The following is a 20530-nucleotide window of genomic DNA, read 5'->3' on the forward strand; positions in this document are numbered from 1 at the left end:
TATATATATATATATATATATATATATATATATATATATATATATATATATATATATATATATATATATATATATATATACATACATACATACATACATACACATATGGATGTTTCTATTGTCTACTTATGTGTTCATATATCATGAAGATGTGTTTGGTTTTTTATAAGTGATGCAAATGTCTATCTAAAACACAATTTTCCAATGCATCTATTAATATATTCAAATTTTGTGGAATGTGTTGATATGTAATGTAATCAAAGTTCCTTTCTAGTAATCAAACACGTAGATACATGCACAAAATTTGTGGATTTCTTACTAAATAATGACCATTTAATTGTAGCACAACGAGTTGTGAATCCAACTTAACAACCAATTTTTTATTCCAAGAGAAATTGCTTCTAATAACAGCTCAATAACTACACTGTACTTGGAAATATTATTAGTTGTTCGTCCTAGGCAAATACCTTGTAAATTGATCAACTCGCTATTAGGGGCGAAGAGTGCCCAAGCTGTAGAAGATAAGTTTTGTGTGCTACGACAAGCACCATTAGAAAAACCAACATAATTGGTTGACGACATTTGTGAACCAAGTGGAACACAAGGTAAGCAGAGGAAACATGTATGTAAATCGAACAATCACACCAAGAAAAATCAAAGTGCACACTAATGAATTCACACACTAGTGTACAAAAGTATCTACACAGATGATCACATGTAAAAAAGTTTCAGATGGAGCCCATTTTCAGACTCAGGTAATCGATCAACAAAGAATGAAACTAAATTTTCACCATTGGCATGAAGTGTAAGCATCGACTCAGCCAAATAGTGGAATAACACACATAAGTGACAACACCCCCATGCCCCCGAAGCGAGTGAGGATTACAAGTTAGAGGATGAACAACCCATTGCGAAAATGGGAAAACGATAAATATTTGGTGAGAATATCTAATAATAGGATGCAAGAAAATCTTAATCTCATGGTGAGAAAAAGATGCCCCTAGTTGAAATATTTTGACAATTTTAGGTTAGACTAAAATTTCAGTAGGAAAAGGTAGCAGTATTACCTTCAGATAGAACTTCATGCACCAAAATAGGTGTTTGAAGTGGATGCATCAGGTTATGAGAAACAAAAGTCTCAAGACACAAAGAAACCTCACTAAGACTTGGAAGAAATGAGGAACGATGATGAGCATCACTCTAGGGAGTTTCATTAAGAGACATTACCTCAACAACACTCTCGTTAGTGGGAAATATCTCGTTCAAGGGATCCGAAGAATCCCAAGAACCAAGCCAAGGAGATTGCAAATACATGTCCATGTGCATATTGAGAGTAGTATGACTTTCAAGAATAGCCTCTAAATCCAGAATAGCTTGTTGATAAGCGTGTTCTAAAGTACTAAGTGGCATAGCATCACTAAAAGTACCAACCTGATCTGGAGTAGGGATGATCCATGGATCACTTGACGTTGAGATCATGTTGACTGAGGCGACATGTAGAGGTGGGAGATAAAAGGTTCCCATGAAAGAAGAACCTTTGAAAAGACCTTCCCCCACACTCTCATAAGGAATATCATTATTTCCCACATATTGGACATTTCAATTTGAAGAATCGAAAGAGAAAAAGGGAAATTTATTGAAGGTGACAATTTTCCCTTCATGAGGAAAATGGAAAAAACAGAAAAACGAGGAAACCACATAAAACATGGCATGAGTCCAACTTCATCCAAGTAGAAGATTGTAATTCAGATTTACATCTACGACTTCTACTTATAATTCGACAGTCTTCCCTTCCAAGATGACGAGAAAACTTTTGAGAATACCATAAGGATGGGATCCTCTACCATCAAAGGCTTCTAAGGTGTTCGGAGACTAATTGAGAGGTGGAGAGCCAATGGCTTTCCAACATGAAACAAACATGATACAGGTGGAATCACCCTCATCAATGATAGTCTGATGAATCGTCTTTCCTTTTATAATGACTTGAATCAAAATCGCAATTTGATGAGGAAGACAAGGAATATGGTTTTCCAGATCAAAAGTGATCAAATTCGAATCTACCGAGTCAATTCCTCATATAGATGATAATAATGATTTCCACTGTGTTGGACATGTTTGGAGAACTACCAAGGAAGACATCGTCGAAGGCGCTAGATCCAAGTCTTTAACAGTACTGTAATGTTGAGCAGCTCTAGCATTCAGATTATAAGATGAATTCCAAAGCACACCTTTAGGAGGCAGCTGTATGACAGATTCATTGTTAGGTCTCTCGATATGAAGAGGACCAGAGCTTGGTGGAGTGGAAGTAGAAGGTGTATCAGTGGCTTCCTTTTCCAATCTCTGCTGGCAATAGAAATAGGAAGTGTTCCATTCATGTAAACTTGAGAACCTAAAGAGGCAGAGGATTGTGGTTGTTCTACCAATTGGGTATATTGTGATGGAAATGGATCCTTCAGTACAACCGGTGTCCCTTGAATTCCTTTCAATAAGTGGCTAACTTTTACAAGATGGGGAAAATCCTTGGTATAGTGATCTTCCTCAAAAATGAGGCAATGATACTTAGGCTTATGTTTGGAGACATCATCAGTGGATGACTTAGGAGGATCTTGTTTTGGGTTATTATAATTTTCTTTTCCTTTACCCTTCCTTTTACCTTTTGAGGCTTTGTCTCCTGTGGTAGACTAATCAACATTAACCTCAGAGGTTTTACCAGGATTCGAAGAGGGTTTCGAAGGAGGATTGGATGTAGTATTCGAAATGAATTTTTCCTTAGAAGAAGATTTATTAGAAGTTTGAGATATTCATCCAATTATTCCATCGACGGGTGATACGTCCTAAGACTTAGAAGATGCTATATCCATTTATGGCCTTAGAGCATTAGGAAAAAGATCATATAATGTGCCAGATTGGGAATATACCAAATCTAAATATTGGGCACAAGAAATGGCTTTTTCCTCGGTAACACAACCTCCCATTGCTATGTCTGCAGCAATTTTGTTGGTGAACGATTTGGTAAACCATTTGGTTAACAACTCATCACGTATTTCAAACTTGATGAGGTGATGTTGATGTCTCCATTCATGGATGTGATCAAAGATGTGGGTAGCAGTATCCTGTTTCAAAGATGTAAGAAAATGGGTACCAGTTTCATAAAACTGGTAACTGGAAGTGAGTGAGGAAGGCCATGGCCAAAGAATTGAAGTATGAATAGGTACCTCGAGGTGACTCGATGTACCATTTCGCAGTAGCACCCATCAAGGTTCGTTGAAAGAGATGTAGATACATAGAGTTGACAACGTAGGTATTGGAAGAACACCATAAGTGGTAAGTCATAACATGATCCTGGGGTCTTCTTTAGATTTTCTTTCAAATTTCAAGCAATCGCTAGGAATCTTAGTGGGAATCGGAGGCCAATAAGGTGAATGAATTATTGGATCATTAGTGAGCCTTGAGACATCCGACAATTCCAACGTCACTAGAAACAACAATCGCAGGTTGAAAGGAATGTAAGGCCTTTGATAAGACCCAGTTTCCATATTCCATCCTTGCTGGTATGGGTTTTATCCCCAAAGTGGTAGATTTTGACCATAAGGAACTTGATTTTTCCCCCACTGAGGGGTACCATGACCATAAGGTGGATTCTTCCCCCACAAAGATGGGTTTTGACCAGGGTAAGGTTGATACTGACTTGCCATAGGCTGTTGAGAACCATAAGGTGGATAAGAATTTTGCGTGGCATATGTATTATAAGGTTGTTGTTGCAATTGTTGGCCCTGGTGATAAAACTATTGGCCATGTTGTTGCAGGGGTTGACCTTGTCACTACAAGGGTTGATCTTGTTGATATAAAGTTTGGTTTTGCTGCTATAAGGGCTAACATTCCTACTGCAATGGTTTCCCTTGCGGATACAAGGGTTGATTCGGTTGTTGGAAAAAAATCCCTTGTTGATGTAAAGGTTGTTGGAACTACTACAAAGGTTTGCTTTATTGTTGTAAAGGTTTCTGTTGAATAGTTCCTTAAGGAATTCCTTACTAGTACTTATAAGTTCTAGTTGGGAATTGACCATATGTACTGGAAACAAGATTTTTACTAGGTTTCATATGAGGACCTACTTGTGGAATATAAGGTGGATTTTGAAGTGCTTGTGAACCACATGGAACATAAGACTATTGGTAGGTTATCTGGACTAGAAAAGGCTATTGATAATGGAAATTAATTGCTCCAACTAGAATATATGATTCAGCGAGATTAGGAATACCACTAATAGGTTGACTCACTCCAACCATGTGAGGTTGTGATCCACTCACATGGCTTCCACATGAGACAAGAGGGATATTTGAATATTTACCCCCGATGCTACAAATGAGGTGGTGGCACATTTTTTCCACTTGATGGGAGAATTGAGGAACTTACGGACGTATAAACCGAAATTGTCAGTTTCACCAGGATTGTAGGTTGGAATGAAGGTAGCGATTGTGTCAGAATAGTTGGTTGAATCAGAATTGAAGTAAAGATATTTTGCAGAGGGATATGAGAGGTCACATTAGGAATAAGAAAACCAAAAGTAGGAAGCGCATTCGATGACCAAATTGGATTTTGGTATAATGAAGAAGCAGTGGGAGTTCCCGAACCTAGTTGAGCCAAGGTCATATAAGCATGTGGAAGCATAGGAAAACTATTTTCAAGAGGTAGTTGAGATGGAACTCATCCTACATAAGGGAAAACTTCGAGTGGAAAGTCGTATTTAGAATCATTATCAACACTAGGAGTGTGAGTAGCAGAGACTTCCATAGGACCTCGAGGAGGTGTTGGAAACTCACCTTCTAATGCCATAGGTGGAAATAGTTGACGAGGGGGAATCTGAGATAATCATGGGGATAAATCCAAAGGAACTCTAGGTTTACCGTATGGACTAGAAGGTTGTTTAGGAGATATCATCAACAGATCAAAAAGAAAATTCGGAGGGAATAAAACAAACCTTTGTGGACTCTTAGGGGTTTCTGGATCAAACTCCTGAGATGATGATGAGTCTCAAGGTGAGGGATGAGAAGCAAGGGTTGGATACTTGGGACAATTCCAAGTTCAAATCCTTGAGCTTCAAATGATTGTGAAAGTTTAGGACAAACTCCTTGTGATGACCCTTTAGTATCAGATGATGAAGGGGAATGGTGAGGTGAATGCAATGGTTCATCTATGATGAATTTCTCTCAAAAGAAGAAGGAGAAGATATGATTTCGTTGAGGGCTTTAAAAATAAAATTTACAAGGAATTACTCAATATGTGGTCAAGAAGAAACTACATGGGTTCTACATATTATCATTGGAAGTTAATTTTATAACTTAAAACAAAAAATAAATAAAATAGGGTTATATTAGGCAAGAGGGTTTACCAAGTATCCGTGAACCGCTATATATGCCTTAGCCAAAACCAAGGACTTGACATACAATGGATAATCACCCCGAATGTTGTGTTCAGTGTATCATGTTTACAAGGCAGCAGACTCAGTTACCTGTGGCTAAAATATAGAAGCCTAGTTGGGTCTCCCAATATATTCTCGACAGTACGGGGAGCACAAGTATGTGTTAGCACTATCTAATGCTTAACTGTTTGGTGACAACGTTCTGATATAATTGTCATACTGAAGTGCCTCATATATACCTTAAATTACTAGAGAACCTTCGATATACTTCTGTACTGGAATGAGATTTCACCCCCGGGATACAATGCAGGTAGTTAATGATAGCTTCTATGTTTAAAGATGCTAGAACACATCTCTATCCTAGACCTATAGATATTTTCACTAGGTTACAAATTATCCTTAGGCTAATTGAGGTAAAATTTAAGTTTATCTTGAATTAGGTTTCAATTTTATGGCTCAATGATGTCACTTGAATCCCTATGATGCAACTAAATGAGAAAAATGAAGGCTTTTGATTCGATGAAGGCTAAACTAATGAGGGAAGAGAGACAATCAAATAATGCATCAATCACTAAAAATGCATCCAAACATATCTCCCTAACTTTTTGAATGCAAGATGTAAATAATGAAAACTACTCTTTCACTTTCAGTAATGAATGCAATGCCAAAATGCAATCTTATGAGAAACAAAATCACTTTCTTTCACTAAGTTGCACTAATATTTTTGTTCTTTGTCTTTCACTTTGATTCAAAATGAAAACTAATGCATAACCAAAGGAGAAATGGATTTAAAAACAACTAAAATGAAAATTTCATTCACTTTGGTTTCAAATAAAACAAAACATTGCAAAAATATGTAAATGAAGAGATCATTTCACTTTTCTTTTCGGAACAATGAAATCAAAACAGGCATATACTTTCAATTTCGCCAAAGAAAACAATTGTGATCTACGTTTGACAATGGAGAAAAAGTAAAATTCAAAGTAAAAATATGATCCAATACTAATGAAAACAACTTTTCAAATAGGAACTGAAAGCAACATGAAAATAGTGTCCCGGTCAGAGTAAAACTCCTAAATGGAGACAATCGATCTCACAAAGACAAGCCAGGTGATGACTGAAGGGTAACCTAGACCTATAAACCCTAGAAGAAAATATAACTTCAATCACACAACAACAGAAGCAAAGAGACAATTGCAACCACTAAAGGACATCAATCAAGGCAAACATAATGAGATCACACTGGCAAAACATTCACAGAGGTTGAGACACACTAAAAATGAGAAGAAACCCTAATTTTTTCAAGCCTTTGGGATCAACACACCTGTGAAAGAAAAATTGGGGCTAAAAGGAAAAGAAGCGCGACCGTTTATCCAAAATCAACGCTGGAATCACTTCTCTAATAACAAAAAAGGCGATGGGCGAGGAAAATAAGGGAAAAAAACGTTTCAAAAATCATATCAGATTCAACACTCTTAAGAAAAAACCAGTGACTGTATAAACCTACAGTGATTGGAAAGGTTATAGCATCCCCAATAGAGTCGTCATTTTTTTCTAGGTAAATCCTTTGTATGGATAAAGATGATCCCCCTAGCCCAATGACTGAGTCTAGCAACAAACGAGATAATCTACAAGACACTTTCCAATATTACAATCGAAATAAGAGAAGAGGAAGGATACCTACCTCGCTCTGATGCTATAATGCACTCCTTTGTTAAAGATCTTGATCACTTGCTCCTTAGGCTCAATCCTTGTTGCCCATAGCGTTTGAATACCTACACAAGAGGCTAAAGACATGCCAAGGAATAAAAGTGCAATAAGCATAATCAAATGTAGTCCATTTAACAAATCAAGAAGCATTAAGATAAATGAAGCATTGACACAAGAATTTATGGAAAGTGAACCAACAATTGTATATATTAATAAACAAAATACAAATCATACAACCCATGCCTTGATATTAGTAACCCTTCTTGAGTGAATTCGCAAGTCCAAGCTCAAGCTATCCAAGCACTCCTTCTCCAAGCCAAAGTGAATATCATGTAGGCACTATCTCAGCATAAGGGTGTAAATAATCAGAGACCAACCATTTGGGAGTGGAGGGGAATGAATATATAGGAAGTGAGACTGAGTTAGGATCTCACCAAAGATAGGGGAAGGTCCTCATTTCAGGTAGGAAGCTCACAGGGATAAGATCAAAGGATAATATTGGGAGACTTTGACCACATCCACAATGACCATCATCCAGCTCGCCATTGTGGAAGCATATAGATCACAAAATTCTCCTCTTCTTTGGGAAAACTTGCCTTTTAGAGATCAATGCGAGTATCTAGGAAAAATCTGCACTGGAAATGTGAGTATCCAAGAAAAATTCGTGCTTGCAGTGCGAGGCTCATATGGTTCAACCTGCCATCAGCACAAGAGGGTAGTGTCACAATTGTCCTGACCCGGAAATGTTGGCATTATGATACAAGTGTTGTACTTGATGGAAACTCACTTAGAGACAGGTACAAGTGATGGCAACTTGATCAGAGGACAGATCTCAGTACAGCAGGACAAGAAAGAGATATACGCAGGTTCATTAAGGAAAACCAGCGTGTACACGCAGGTTGGCTTCAGGAAAAGCACGTACATGTGAAAAGTACCTTTGGTCCGTGGCGGTTAGTCCTTGGAAGTTGTGCCTATGGTTTTGGACCATGGTGTCTCGACGGGCGTGTCGATCCCTAGTTTAGAAGTTGATGGTATTGTGTTACTATGGTTTTGGTCCGTGGTATTGTGAAGTGCCTAAGGCTATATAAGGAGAAGATCATTAGGCAAAGTGTGTAAGCAATGTATGTCTGATGAAGTGAGAAGATCTGCTATTGCTGGTTATCTGTTCGGGACGCTTGGCAAGGGTCGGATCTAACAGCAAAGGTATAAGTAATTATTTCTAGATCTGCACGCGGGTTGCCTTTTGAGAAAGTGCGTATACATGCGGTTTTGGTATATCGAAGTAGCGTATGCATAATAAGATTTGATATCTCAGGTTGCTGTTGATTCTGGTGGTTGTTGCAGAGTTCTGGGCTCTGGTTTGTGTTCTGTGTTCTTGATGACAGGGTTTCAGTGATTCAGTATTGGGTGATCTAGAGAATTGTGATGCAAGTATAAGTTGATGATTGTATTGCAGCAGTGTTTGTTTTATACTCATGGATCCATTCTGAAAATTGATGAAACGTGGTCCCTGTAGGAAAGAAGCTTGTAGCCTTCTGTAGGGTCAGCACCTACGTACTAGTAAATGGATTGGCTAGTACAAGAGCTGAGGGGGTTGTAGCTCCCTTCCAAAAGTAGTTGGAAAACGAGAGAGGGTTGTAGCCCTCTGCAGGTTGTAGCCTGCGTACTGGTATAAGGCTGCACCAGTACAAAAGATTGTAAACTGAAGATTCTTATTAAAGAAAGAAAGAGACGACTTGCAGCAGGTGGTTTTCACCCACATTGGGTTTCCACCTTATATCATGGTGTTCATGTGTGTGGCTTTTATGTGATGATCTATTCTATTATACTGCACCTGTTTACTGTCAATATTGTTAATAATGTTCTGATGCATTTACTGAAGATAAGCTAACTGAATCATAAGATTTCTTGATATACGCTAGTTGCTTTAGACATAGTAGCGTGTACATGCTGGTTCACTTAACTGAAGTAGCGTATATGTTTCTGAGCATGAAATTTGAAAATTTTTATTGATCTGATAATACTGATTCACCCCCCCCCCCCCTCTCAGTATTATTTCCAACAATTTGTATCAGAGCAGGTCCTTCAGAGGAAGCTTGATCGCTTGAAGGAAAAGATCCATCAGAATGGCTAATCCAGAAAGAGAGGCACACATTAGGCCACCAGTCTTTGACGGGAACAATTTTACCCACTGGAAGATAAGAACCACTGCATATCTACAATCTCTTAGAGCAGAAGTTTGGGGAATCGTAGAAGGAGGATACAAATTCCCATAAGCAACTCCTACAGATCCAGCAGAGAAAAAGCAATATGAGCTCAATGCCAAAGCTGTTACTGTCCTATGGAGTAGTTTGACACAATCAGAATTTATGAAGATCATGCATTTCAAATCAGCCAAGGAAATATGGGACAAAATCGTTACAAGCTACGAAGGAGATGATCAGGTAAAAAGAGCAAAGCTTCAAACTCTCAGAATCCGGTATGAAACTCTTAAGATGCATAGTAATGAAAGCATAGCTAATTATTTCCTACGTATGGATGAGATTGTAAATTGTATGAGGGATCTAGGTGAAGAATTTGAGGAAGTTGTCTTAGTTGAAAAGGTTTTGAGATCTCTGTCTGCTAAATTTGATTCCAAAGTATCTGCCATAGAAGAAAAGGAGAATGTGCAGAAAATCACCATGTCACAGCTTCACGGGATCTTAACTGCTTTTGAAATGCGACAAGAGGTACCATCAGAAGCCACATTCGAAGCGTCAGAGGAAGAAGATGAGGTAAATTTTGTTAAGAATCTTGAACGGGGAACTGGACGGTTCAAAGGTAAGCTACCTTTCAAATGTTTTCTATGTGGTAGAGTTGGTCACTATGCTACTAGATGCCCTCATAACAAAGGAAAGATATCTGAAGAAGATGGTAGAAGCTATTATACCCATATTAAAAGTTCATTCAATGATAATGAAGATATTAGAAGTCTCATGGCACATGAAAAGAAGAATGCTTCATCCAATAATAGTGAAGATATTAGAAGTCTCATGGCACATGAACAGAAGAATGCAGAAACTGAAGAAGTTACCAAATTAAACGAACAATTGGAGACAGAAACCAGGGTAAGGGAGCAATTGCAGGATATAGTAAAGGATCAGAGCATAACTATTCAAAGACTTGAATCAAAGATCCTCTCTCTAAAAGAAGATCTTAAAAAATCAAGAGAATAGAACAGAGAAGCTCTTGAAGATCAAGAACATGAAGTGATCAAACTAAAGCAACAAGTGGAAGAAGGAAGAAAAGCTGAAGAAGACCTAAGGAATCAATATCTGAAAAAGGAAGAACAACATCAAGTTGAGGTAAATATCTTGAAAGGTAAATTAGAAGAAAAGGATAAGATTTTACGATTTCAAGATAGTACTAAAGTCTTGGACAATATTCTTAATAGTCAAAGGTCTCCTGCTATCAAAACTGGTCTTGGTTTTCATGAATATGTTGAAGGTGAATCTAGTTCACAAGGTGAGGCAAGAAACTCTAATGAGAAATCTGAAATGCTGAACAAGGAACAACCAAGGAAAGAAATTCCTCAAGGAAGATCCTTTACTCCTAACTATGGAAGTGATAGACGATTATTTCCTCCTCTGAATAATGTTGAATGTTATGTATGTCATAATCTTGGACATGTTGTAGCCAGATGTAGAAGTAGAATGGTTCAAGACCATTACAAAAGATCATCTCATCCCAGGTATTTCAGAGGATATTGCTTTTCCTGCAATGCATATGGACACAAAGCAATTGATTGCGATAGAAGGAGCATGAAATATGTAAGATGTTATACATGCAACAACTATGGGCATAAAGCAAGGGAATGTAGGAGCAGATTTCAAAATTCAAAACAAGAGGACCATACATCATCACAGTTCCAGGAATTGAAGAAGACAGAGCCAGAAAGGTGTGGCATAATTCAGACAGCTGACACAACAGACACAGGGTAATCTGAAAGTGATGAATTTCAGTATTCCATCTTGCATACGCTGATATAATGAAGACAAGTCGCGTATATACGCGAGTTACAAGCTGCAAAGTCGCGTATATGTAGAAAGGGCAGCAGAACAGACCCAGGAAAAGGTTCAGTCATGGTTGGCTCAGGCTCAGGGGGAGCATAAAGGGCAGAAGAACAGACTCAGGAAATGGTTCAGTCATGGTTGGCTCACGCTCAGGGGGAGCATACACTTCAAATTATTCATTGTTGGCATTATGGTTGGAAGTTGTTGATGAAACTAAATGATACATCTTGTTGTTTGATCAAAGGAATGGTATTGCAGGTTTATGCGTATGGTACAGATCATATAAATGTTAGTCATTGCTGGTCTTAGAACCTGCATCTACTCAGGGGGAGCATGGATAGATTGGTACGCTTTGGCATACACAAAGGGGGAGCACATTTGGAGATTTCAGCAGGTACTCAGGGGGAGTATGGACAGCAGAAGGTATACCAAAGAAGAGAATATCTTGGTCCGCCCTTTGCCCTTGATGTCAAAGGGGGAGAGTGACTTGGTGTGGTGGTTGCCATCAAGTCCAAAGGGGGAGATTGTTGGCATTATGATACAAGTGTTGTCCTTGATGGCAACTCACTCAGAGACAGGTACAGGTGATGGCAACTTGATCAGAGGACAGATCTCAGTATAGCAGGACAAGAAAGAGATATACACAGGTTCATTAAGGAAAACCAGCGTGTACACGCAGGTTGGCTTCAGGATAAGCGCGTACATGTGAAAAGTACCTTTGGTTCGTGGCAGTTAGTCCTTGGAAGTTGTGCCTATGGTTTTGGACCATGGTGTCTCGACGGGCGTGTCGATCCCTAGTTTAGAAGTTGATGGTATTGTGTTACTATGGTTTTGGTCCGTGGTATTGTGAAGTGCCTAAGGCTATATTAGGAGAAGATCATTAGGCAAAGTGTGTAAGCAATGTGTGTCTGATGAAGTGAGAAGATCTGGTATTGCTGGTTATCTGTTTGGGACGCTTGGCAAGGGTCGGATCTGATAGCGAAGGTATAAGTAATTATTTCTAGATCTGCACGTGGGTTGCCTTTGGAGAAAGTGCGTATACACGCGGTTTTGGTATATCGAAGTAGCGTATGCATAATAAGATTTGATATCTCAGGTTGCTGTTGATTCTGGTGGTTGTTGCAGAGTTCTGGGCTCTGGTTTGTGTTCTGTGTTCTTGACGACAGGGTTTCAGTGATTCAGTATTGGGTGATCTAGAGAATTGTGATGCAAGTATAAGTTGATGATTGTATTGCAGCAGTGTTTGTTTTATACTCATGGATCCAGTCTGAAAATTGATGAAACGTGGTCCCTGTAGGAAAGAAGCTTGTAGCCTTCTGTAGGGTCAGCACCTACGTACTAGTAAATGGATCGGCTAGTACAAGAGCTGAGGGGGTTGTAGCTCCCTTCCAAAAGTAGTTGGAAAATGAGAGAGGGTTGTAGCCCTCTGCAGGTTGTAGCCTGCGTACTGGTATAAGGCTGCACCAGTACAAAAGATTGTAAACTGAAGATTCTTATTAAAGAAAGAAAGAGACGACTTGCAGCAGGTGGTTTTCACCCACATTGGGTTTCCACCTTATATCATGGTGTTCATGTGTGTGGCTTTTATGTGATGATCTGTTCTGTTATACTGCACCTGTTTACTGTCAATATGGTTAATAATGTTCTGATGCATTTACTGAAGATAAGCTAACTGAATCATAAAATTTCTTGATATATGCTAGTTGCTTTAGACACAGTAGCGTGTACATGCTGGTTCACTTAACTGAAGTAGCGTATATGTTTCTGAGCATGAAATTTGAAAAGTTTTATTAATCTGATAATATTGATTCACCCCCCCCCCCCCCCCCCCCCCCTCTCAGTATTATTTCCAACAGGAAATTATGGTTTTTAGCTCATTTTTCTCAGGGAAATATCAAGGCAACTTTTCATTAGTTCTTCAAGGAGGATCTGGAGTGCATATCAGGATGGGTACACTACATAGTTTTCAAATTTTGGGCACTCCAGGGTATGACACAGGGAAGTGTAGGAGGTGTGACAAAATACTATGTAACACCTAGGAACTAGTGCATCTGTATTTGGACATTAGTTCTTTCCATTGTACCATAGGCATTCTTTTATTCTTTTTCAGGCTTTCCAAATATGAAAAACAAAAGAAAATAATATATATTCCAAAAAAGAGCGGGAACGGGACCTTACTTCCATAATTGATAGCAGCAAGAGTCAGTTGTGTAACCATTAAACAAAGCACTCAAAAAGATTCTCTCCTCCATTAGGATGGGATTTAGTTTGACTTAGGAGAGCCATAACCTTGTTATTGAGCCAGTACTCCTCTGGTTGGTTATCTCTTCCCATCATATGGAGAGTTTGTTTATGCCTCCTGCATGACAAACTTATACAAATTTTTCATATTCTACCATACAATCACATTTGAGTCATGCTTTTTTTCAATGGAAGTAAACTTGAGTAAGCCTTTTTGTAGTGTCTCTTGACTCATATTCAGTCAGCCATACACAGTCTATTAGAGTTATGTTTAGTATCACATCAACTATTTGGTCCTTTTCCCATGCTGGTTTGAGAAGGTCTCCATTGACTTCTTACTGGCGGGTCTGCTCTTATCGACTTCGACACATTACTCTGAGAGTAGGCCTAGAGCTGCACCCTGTTACAGGGAAAAGTGTCTATGCAGAACTGCTAATCCCACTAAGGCGTGGTAGCTACCTTAGAAAAAAACAAAGTAAAACTACTTTCGTTTTCCTTTATGAAAGATAGATGAGAGAAGAATAAAGGAGACCAACCTCTGTCTTGCGCTTGGCTCCTTGCTCGATTCCTCTCTCTTCTGATAGTCATTTGCTACTTGTTTTCTGGTATACCCAGCTTCACAGAGTACCTGTAGAATCAAAGTAGCATAACACTATAAAAGAACATGGATCTTCTATCATAAACAATCTAGGATCAGATGTAAATTGACCATACAAATGCATAAAACATAAATGACACAAGAGTATGGAGGAAAACTTGAATAGCTTTATTGATAATCAAGAAAGAGCCAAGAGAGTTACAACCAGTTGTTCTGACCCAGCATCATCCTCTCAGCAAGTGAGCCCTTCTTCACCACATGCAAAGCTTAGATCACCCAACACTATGATGTTGCCTCAAGAAACCAACAAAAATTCCTTACAAGATACAAAATTCCAGCCTGCGGATCTCTGGGATGAGGGATCCATATATAGATGTCTATAAGGGAGATGAGTCAGCTTGTGATTTGATTAGTGTCTTCCCTCTGATAGTTCTTGCTTCCACTTGGAGATTGATGATCTCTTACTCATCCTTGGTCGAATTCAGAGAGGCAAGTGTCACAGGAGAAGTTTCTGGAAGATTCCATGCTTCTCCACCTCGCGGATTGACACTGCCATTTGTCTCTTTTCGCCCATCACACCCCATAGAAGGGCTTTTTGAAATGAAACGCACCCACTGAGTGTACTTAGGTGAGATGCAACGCACTTTGCCTATGGAGCAGGTGAAATGATCCAGTTTTGACCAATTCTGAGTAGTTTTTCATGGAGAACTTCTAAGAGAAGCTGTGATCAGTTGACCTTGTTCCTTTAGGGGTTGGAACAACACTTTTAGGGACTTAGGAGCCCTTGGTTTATGGAAATTTTATGCTTGGGGTTGCAGTGCCCAAAAATGTCTATAACAGTTGCCCCCTAAAGCATGAGGTCGTTAATCTTTTTGATGTCGGGTGAAATGCTTTATTATGAGGATCCGAAGTTCTTTCAAGCTGGAAGGAGACCTGTAATAAGATACAATACAATACATTATCTTCATAATATTTTCATGATCTAGCTGAGTCGGGCATTCCCATGCTCAGCTTTATAAATTCATTTTCATGTACATAGGACAGACAATCGTCTGAGTGTAGACTGATGATTATGGTAGATCCATCATCCCTTTGATTGGATGATTATCTATGCAGCAATGATGTACATTTGATGTCTTTATTTTCCTGAATATATATCGCAGCCCGGATGGATGAAACTAGATCCGGGGTCTTCAATCTCGTTCGATCTTCACTCAAAGTACAAGTCGATCCATGTGAGAGATGTTCTAAAGTCGAACATGGAAATACATCGCCTGATTACCAGCCAATGATATAAGTTGTTAACAAGTGCGAGAGGAATCACCGATAATGATAATGATCCTCAAGGTACCGCAGTACAATTCATGTGGTGTGAATAAAGGACTTGGCGTCAAACACCACGCAAAATCTTTCAGTCGAAGGTCATTGATGTAAACCTATCGACGGAAGTGAGAAACTTGCCATTGAGGCATGCAAGCTTCAAAGTACTGAAATGGGTGTTCCTAGATCGACTTCTTGGATAATGAGCTGACGTCGACAAGAAGTGATCCGTCATAGGAGGGCCTTCATGAATCCCACATCAATGACATGGAAGGGAGCAAATGATTTTAATGGAGGTGAAAACGGTCTGGTGATATAAGGTTCAGGGTGGCGGTCATGAAAGAATAGAGTGTAAATGTATTACAGCGGGTGAGACACAGGTGAATTCTCTGAGTGACTTCTCTTGAACATATCGGCGACACTGACATGATGGATTGGTAGGATTAACCCCAAATGTGGATGGTGTGATGTGACCATGGTGATGTGACCGGTGAATGAAACAACCCAACCCGACTTGGATGCGGAGTGAAAATGTCATGTTCAAGAGCGACTTGCTACCAACAAAGTTTCTTCAAGTTTTCTTCCCAATTTTCCCCAGTCATTGCTGACCAGTACCTCTTTACTTTTGTCAAGCTTGAGGAGGATAACATATGCTTGTTCTATAATTTGCCCTTCGGGCAAACCCATCGCTATGTTTTAACGAGCCTAGCGATAGTGAAACTCGTTCTTGTCTGCTATGGAAAAGTTTGTCGCTATTAGGTTTTAACGAGTTTAACGACAAAGATAACTCGGTCCTTTTCAATTTTAGAGAGTTTGAAAAGGGACATAAAGGAGACTCCAAAAATCCTTTTTCTTCATCTAATCCCTTAAGTCCGAAAAAGTATAAAAAAATATAGAAGGGATGAATTTTCGATACTTTTAACGAGCTGAACAAAACAAGTGCTCGATCTTTTTGTGTAATAATCCCTCAGGTCCAAAAAGATTAAAATCTAAAGGAGGGATAGCACTTCCGGTCCCTTTAACGAGCTGGAGAGGCCAATGGCTCGGCAATGTTTTCATATTTTATGAGTCAGTTGAAAAGAGCTTAAAGGAGACTCGTCTTTGAGGAACGAGTGATAAATTTGGGTAGCAGCTGATTCCAGGTAAGGTTTGGAATTTCCCAATCATGGCAGTGTTACAAGGATGGCTAATAGGATCACTCTTCGCAGTTGTTCCTCAAAAGGGGTAAACAATCAAATGGAGGTGAATGATCGGCCAATACAGAGCGGAGGTGATGATGAGAACACGACCAAGGCTTTAAAGGGTTAAGTACTACATTCACGATGGTTATTTATTGAGAATTGGTTCATTTTTTATTGAGCTTAAACGCTGGGGGAAACATTTTCTCATTGCTTATGTTTATTTTTTAACGAGCATGAAGTCTGCGTTAAAACTGCTCGATTAATCCAGTCGTATAATAAGAATGTCTCATATATGAAAACGACAATTTTTAAAGTTTTTCCCCACATCCTTTCTTTATGCAAGTTAGGAAACGACCAATCCTACGAGTTTAAAGGGTTAGAGGACCTACAAATTTAAAAAAAATAAATGGTCGCTCTTCGCATGCACGCCAAAAGGTTTGCATGCCCCCAAGTATAAAATAGAGTTTCAAGGTTACTTCTCAATCTACCGACAAAACATTTGTTTTATCAGGAAAGGTTTACCTCTTTCAGGTTACCAAAGATTGTTTTATCTGCAGCGCAAACAAAACACTTCTTTGGCGATGCCTACCAAAATAGACAAAGGCGAGTGGCGCAGACGCCTCTACCCACATAACTTTGACAAGGGAATCTTATTCCAGTCCAACCCCCTTTTCCAATCACGGATGGGAGTGTCAAACTAGTCATATATCCCTCGCGGAAACCTATCCTATACCTGAAGTTTTCCTGCCGAAACAGACCAGGGTGCATGCCCCCTGGGTTTCAGTCATGTTCCCCGAATCACTCGCACTCATCAGGTGGACGGGCTGGGGATTGAGACATTCCTTGTGTGAAAAGACCATTTAGGGATGGTATATGACTATTTGCTATGTGTGAAATGGGGAATGAAAGCTGGTTTACGAGCTTGACCACTCTTCCTTCGTGTGGAAAACACATTACTCTAAAGAGTGATGAGACAATGGCTCCCATGCAATAAATATAGTCTCGTCCAAGAAGTAGAATATAATCCAGGGGTCCTTGGACTACCATTACGTTCATGTGAACGGTTTTCCCTTTCAATGTTATGGGCACATTTGGAAGGATCGCTAATGGTCGACTGGTTCCTTTCTCAAAGCCTGTTATATTTCTCATCTCAGGCAAAAGCGATGGTGAACCAAGCGCTTTCCAAGTAGTCGAGGAAAGGATACTCACAGAAGCCCCTTCATCTATGATGGTACTAGCCATAACCATTCTATATACTTGAGCAATGATTCGGAATGGTACACTAGCCGGTAAACGGGGTCTGCCTAGCTGATTCTTGTTGAAGGAAACAACTAGGTTGCTTAGAGGTGGGACCGAATAGACGACCGGGTATGACTCTGACGAACTTCCTTCCTGCGGTAAAGGAATGGGTAAATTTCCCCCATGTTCATCGGAGTCTGTGCTTATGAAAAGAATTTGGACAGTGTCGTCCTTGTTCTCTTCAGTCACTGTATCATCTGAAGATGGAACCTTTGAAGGCAAGACCGGGTCAACTGCCACCTTGACCTTTTGACTTCGTCTGGTATGGGTTTAGATGGTTTATCTTCAATGATAGACGCTTCAGCTGACCACCTGGGCGAGTCAGCCGGATTTTCAACTAGTGACAAACTCGGCAAGAGTTTCTTATATCCAGGAGGAAGTCGTAACGGTGAAACCGGACGATCGTCCAAAACTCTTTTAGCCTCGTCTAAGAAGGGACAACAGTGGACGGCATGATCACCTTCACACAGTTTACAAGGAAATTGGCACTTTCCTTTTTGTCCAAGGACTTCACTTTCACTAGTTGACGATGTGCTTTCAACATGATCATTAGAGGTTGACGACACCAAGTTGTGCAAACGAGGAGACCAGTCCCTTAAGATCCGAGGGATGCAGGGAAAATCTCTATGATAATGGTCTCCTTTGCAAATGACACATGGCGATTTAGGCTTGGTCGGTGCAGTGTGCAGATTTTCGCTAGACGACGCTTAGTTGCCCCTTTCACCTTTGGCTCCTTCTTCTTCTTCTCTTTCTTCTTCTTTTCCTTATTCTTCTCAGGTACTTGATTTTTGACTTTACCAGCCTCATCAAGCGAAGAGGAAGGAGGAGAGGAAGAATTGGACGAAGTAGAGGGTTGGGAGGTAACTATGGAATTGTCTAGTTGCTGACTCGATTGTTCAGGAATTGCAGTGTTCTGAACGATGGAGGTTGAGAAAAGCCATACGGGTAAACCAATCATCAATCCTGGAAGTGACAATGTGGCCATGTGGGGTGCACCAACATCTCCCCAAGAGGAGAAGGGACTAGGATTTCCTCCAAGGGGAACTCCTTGGTTGGTGGACTCCATTCCCTCAACCTAAGACCAACGTAGGAAAGGTGGTGATTATTCCGTTTAAAATAAATTTTAGACGCTTTGACACAACTTGTTTTTTCAATTTTAAAGAGTCTAGAGAAAACAAAAGATGACTCTAGTCACCTTCAATTTTTAATGAGCCTGAAGTGACAAGTGCTCAGATGGACCTTTTCCATTAAGGAGTCTGAAAAGGAATGAATGGGACTGCTCTGGAAATCTAGGTAGAGGGATTACCAAACCAATCGCAAAGTTGCAAAATACTTTTTACGGTACAGTAGTCAATCTTCCCAAATGTTGTGTTCAGTGCATTGCGATCGATAGGGCGGCAGACACGGCTTCCTATGGATAAAGGATTAAGCCTATTGTGGTCTCCCAAAATATACTCGACGGTACGTGGAAGCACAAGTCCGTACTGGCACTTATCGTCTCAAAGTGGAGGAATCACCCAACCAACAGTGAGAACAACAGTTACCAGGCTTTACGACGCCGGAATACGTCTCTAGCCTAGACTTCTAGATGTTGTGTGTTAGGTTCCAAAGCGTTGTTAGATTCATTAAATTTATTTTATAGTTGATCTTGCTTAAGAAATTTGCCTTTCAGGTTCACTGCGTGATGTAGATGTACAATTCCTAAAATGCAATCTAAGATGATAAACAGTGTTTTTATCTTCTTTGTGCAATGAAATCCTAGCTACTAAGGAAAGAGAGACAGTATTCTTTCAACAAAGAGCAAAGAGCACACACTATATGCACTGTCCTAAATCAAACCAATCAAACAGTCTAAATGCAAATGCACATGCATGTATTTGTTTTCAGCCTTCTTAATATGTGAATGATAAAAGAAAGCTAATGCGCAAATCTGAATTATTTTCAAAGCGACAATTACTAACAATTTTCTTTTCAAAATAAAAAATGAAGATAAGTACAACACTTTACGATTTGGGAATGAAAACTTGCTTTCGACACTAGAAAAACTACTAATTCAGATCAAATACAATAGTAATAGGGTAATTGACTATCAAGATCAATTAGACTCTCTTCTATGATTGAAAATGACACTTGCGATACTTTCAAATCAAGAAACGACAGTACAATTCCGTTACTTTTTTGCAAAAGAGAACTGAAAATGACTCAACAAATACACAAAAACCTTTACAGTCCTTTGCACAATGGAGGTGGAATAACAGCAAGGAAAGGGGTTTCAAACAGAGGTGTACTAACTACAGGCAGCAAAATTCTTGAATAGATATGAAAAGAGTGAACAGAAACCAAAATTCAGGAACAATGCCTAGTCTGATCAGCGCACCTGTAACACAGTGAATTTGAAATGTAGCGCACCTACTACACTCGGGAAGTGCGCTAAATTTGAGATTCACAGAACAGACAGTGCGCTGGACCAGAAACGAGACTTTGCTTGGGTTCCAGGTCACAGTTTGCAGTTCAGTTCAGGGATTTTGGCTGAGCAAGTGGTAATCAGTAAATCAACAACAGGGGTAGATCTAAGGAGGTTACTAGAGCTACCACAAGGGCAATTAGAGAGTTTGTAAATCGGTTGTTTAATTCATAAACAAAACCCAGAGATTGACTGAAGTGGAATTTATCTACTTTGAATTTGCATAGCAAATGCAGTTCGAAAGCT

The sequence above is a fragment of the Pinus tabuliformis genome, chromosome 3_2 (genome assembly GCF_031772625.1).
Source record: "Pinus tabuliformis cultivar Carrire ecotype Pingquan chromosome 3_2, CPIR1, whole genome shotgun sequence".
In the NCBI taxonomy this organism is placed as follows: domain Eukaryota; kingdom Viridiplantae; phylum Streptophyta; class Pinopsida; order Pinales; family Pinaceae; genus Pinus; species Pinus tabuliformis.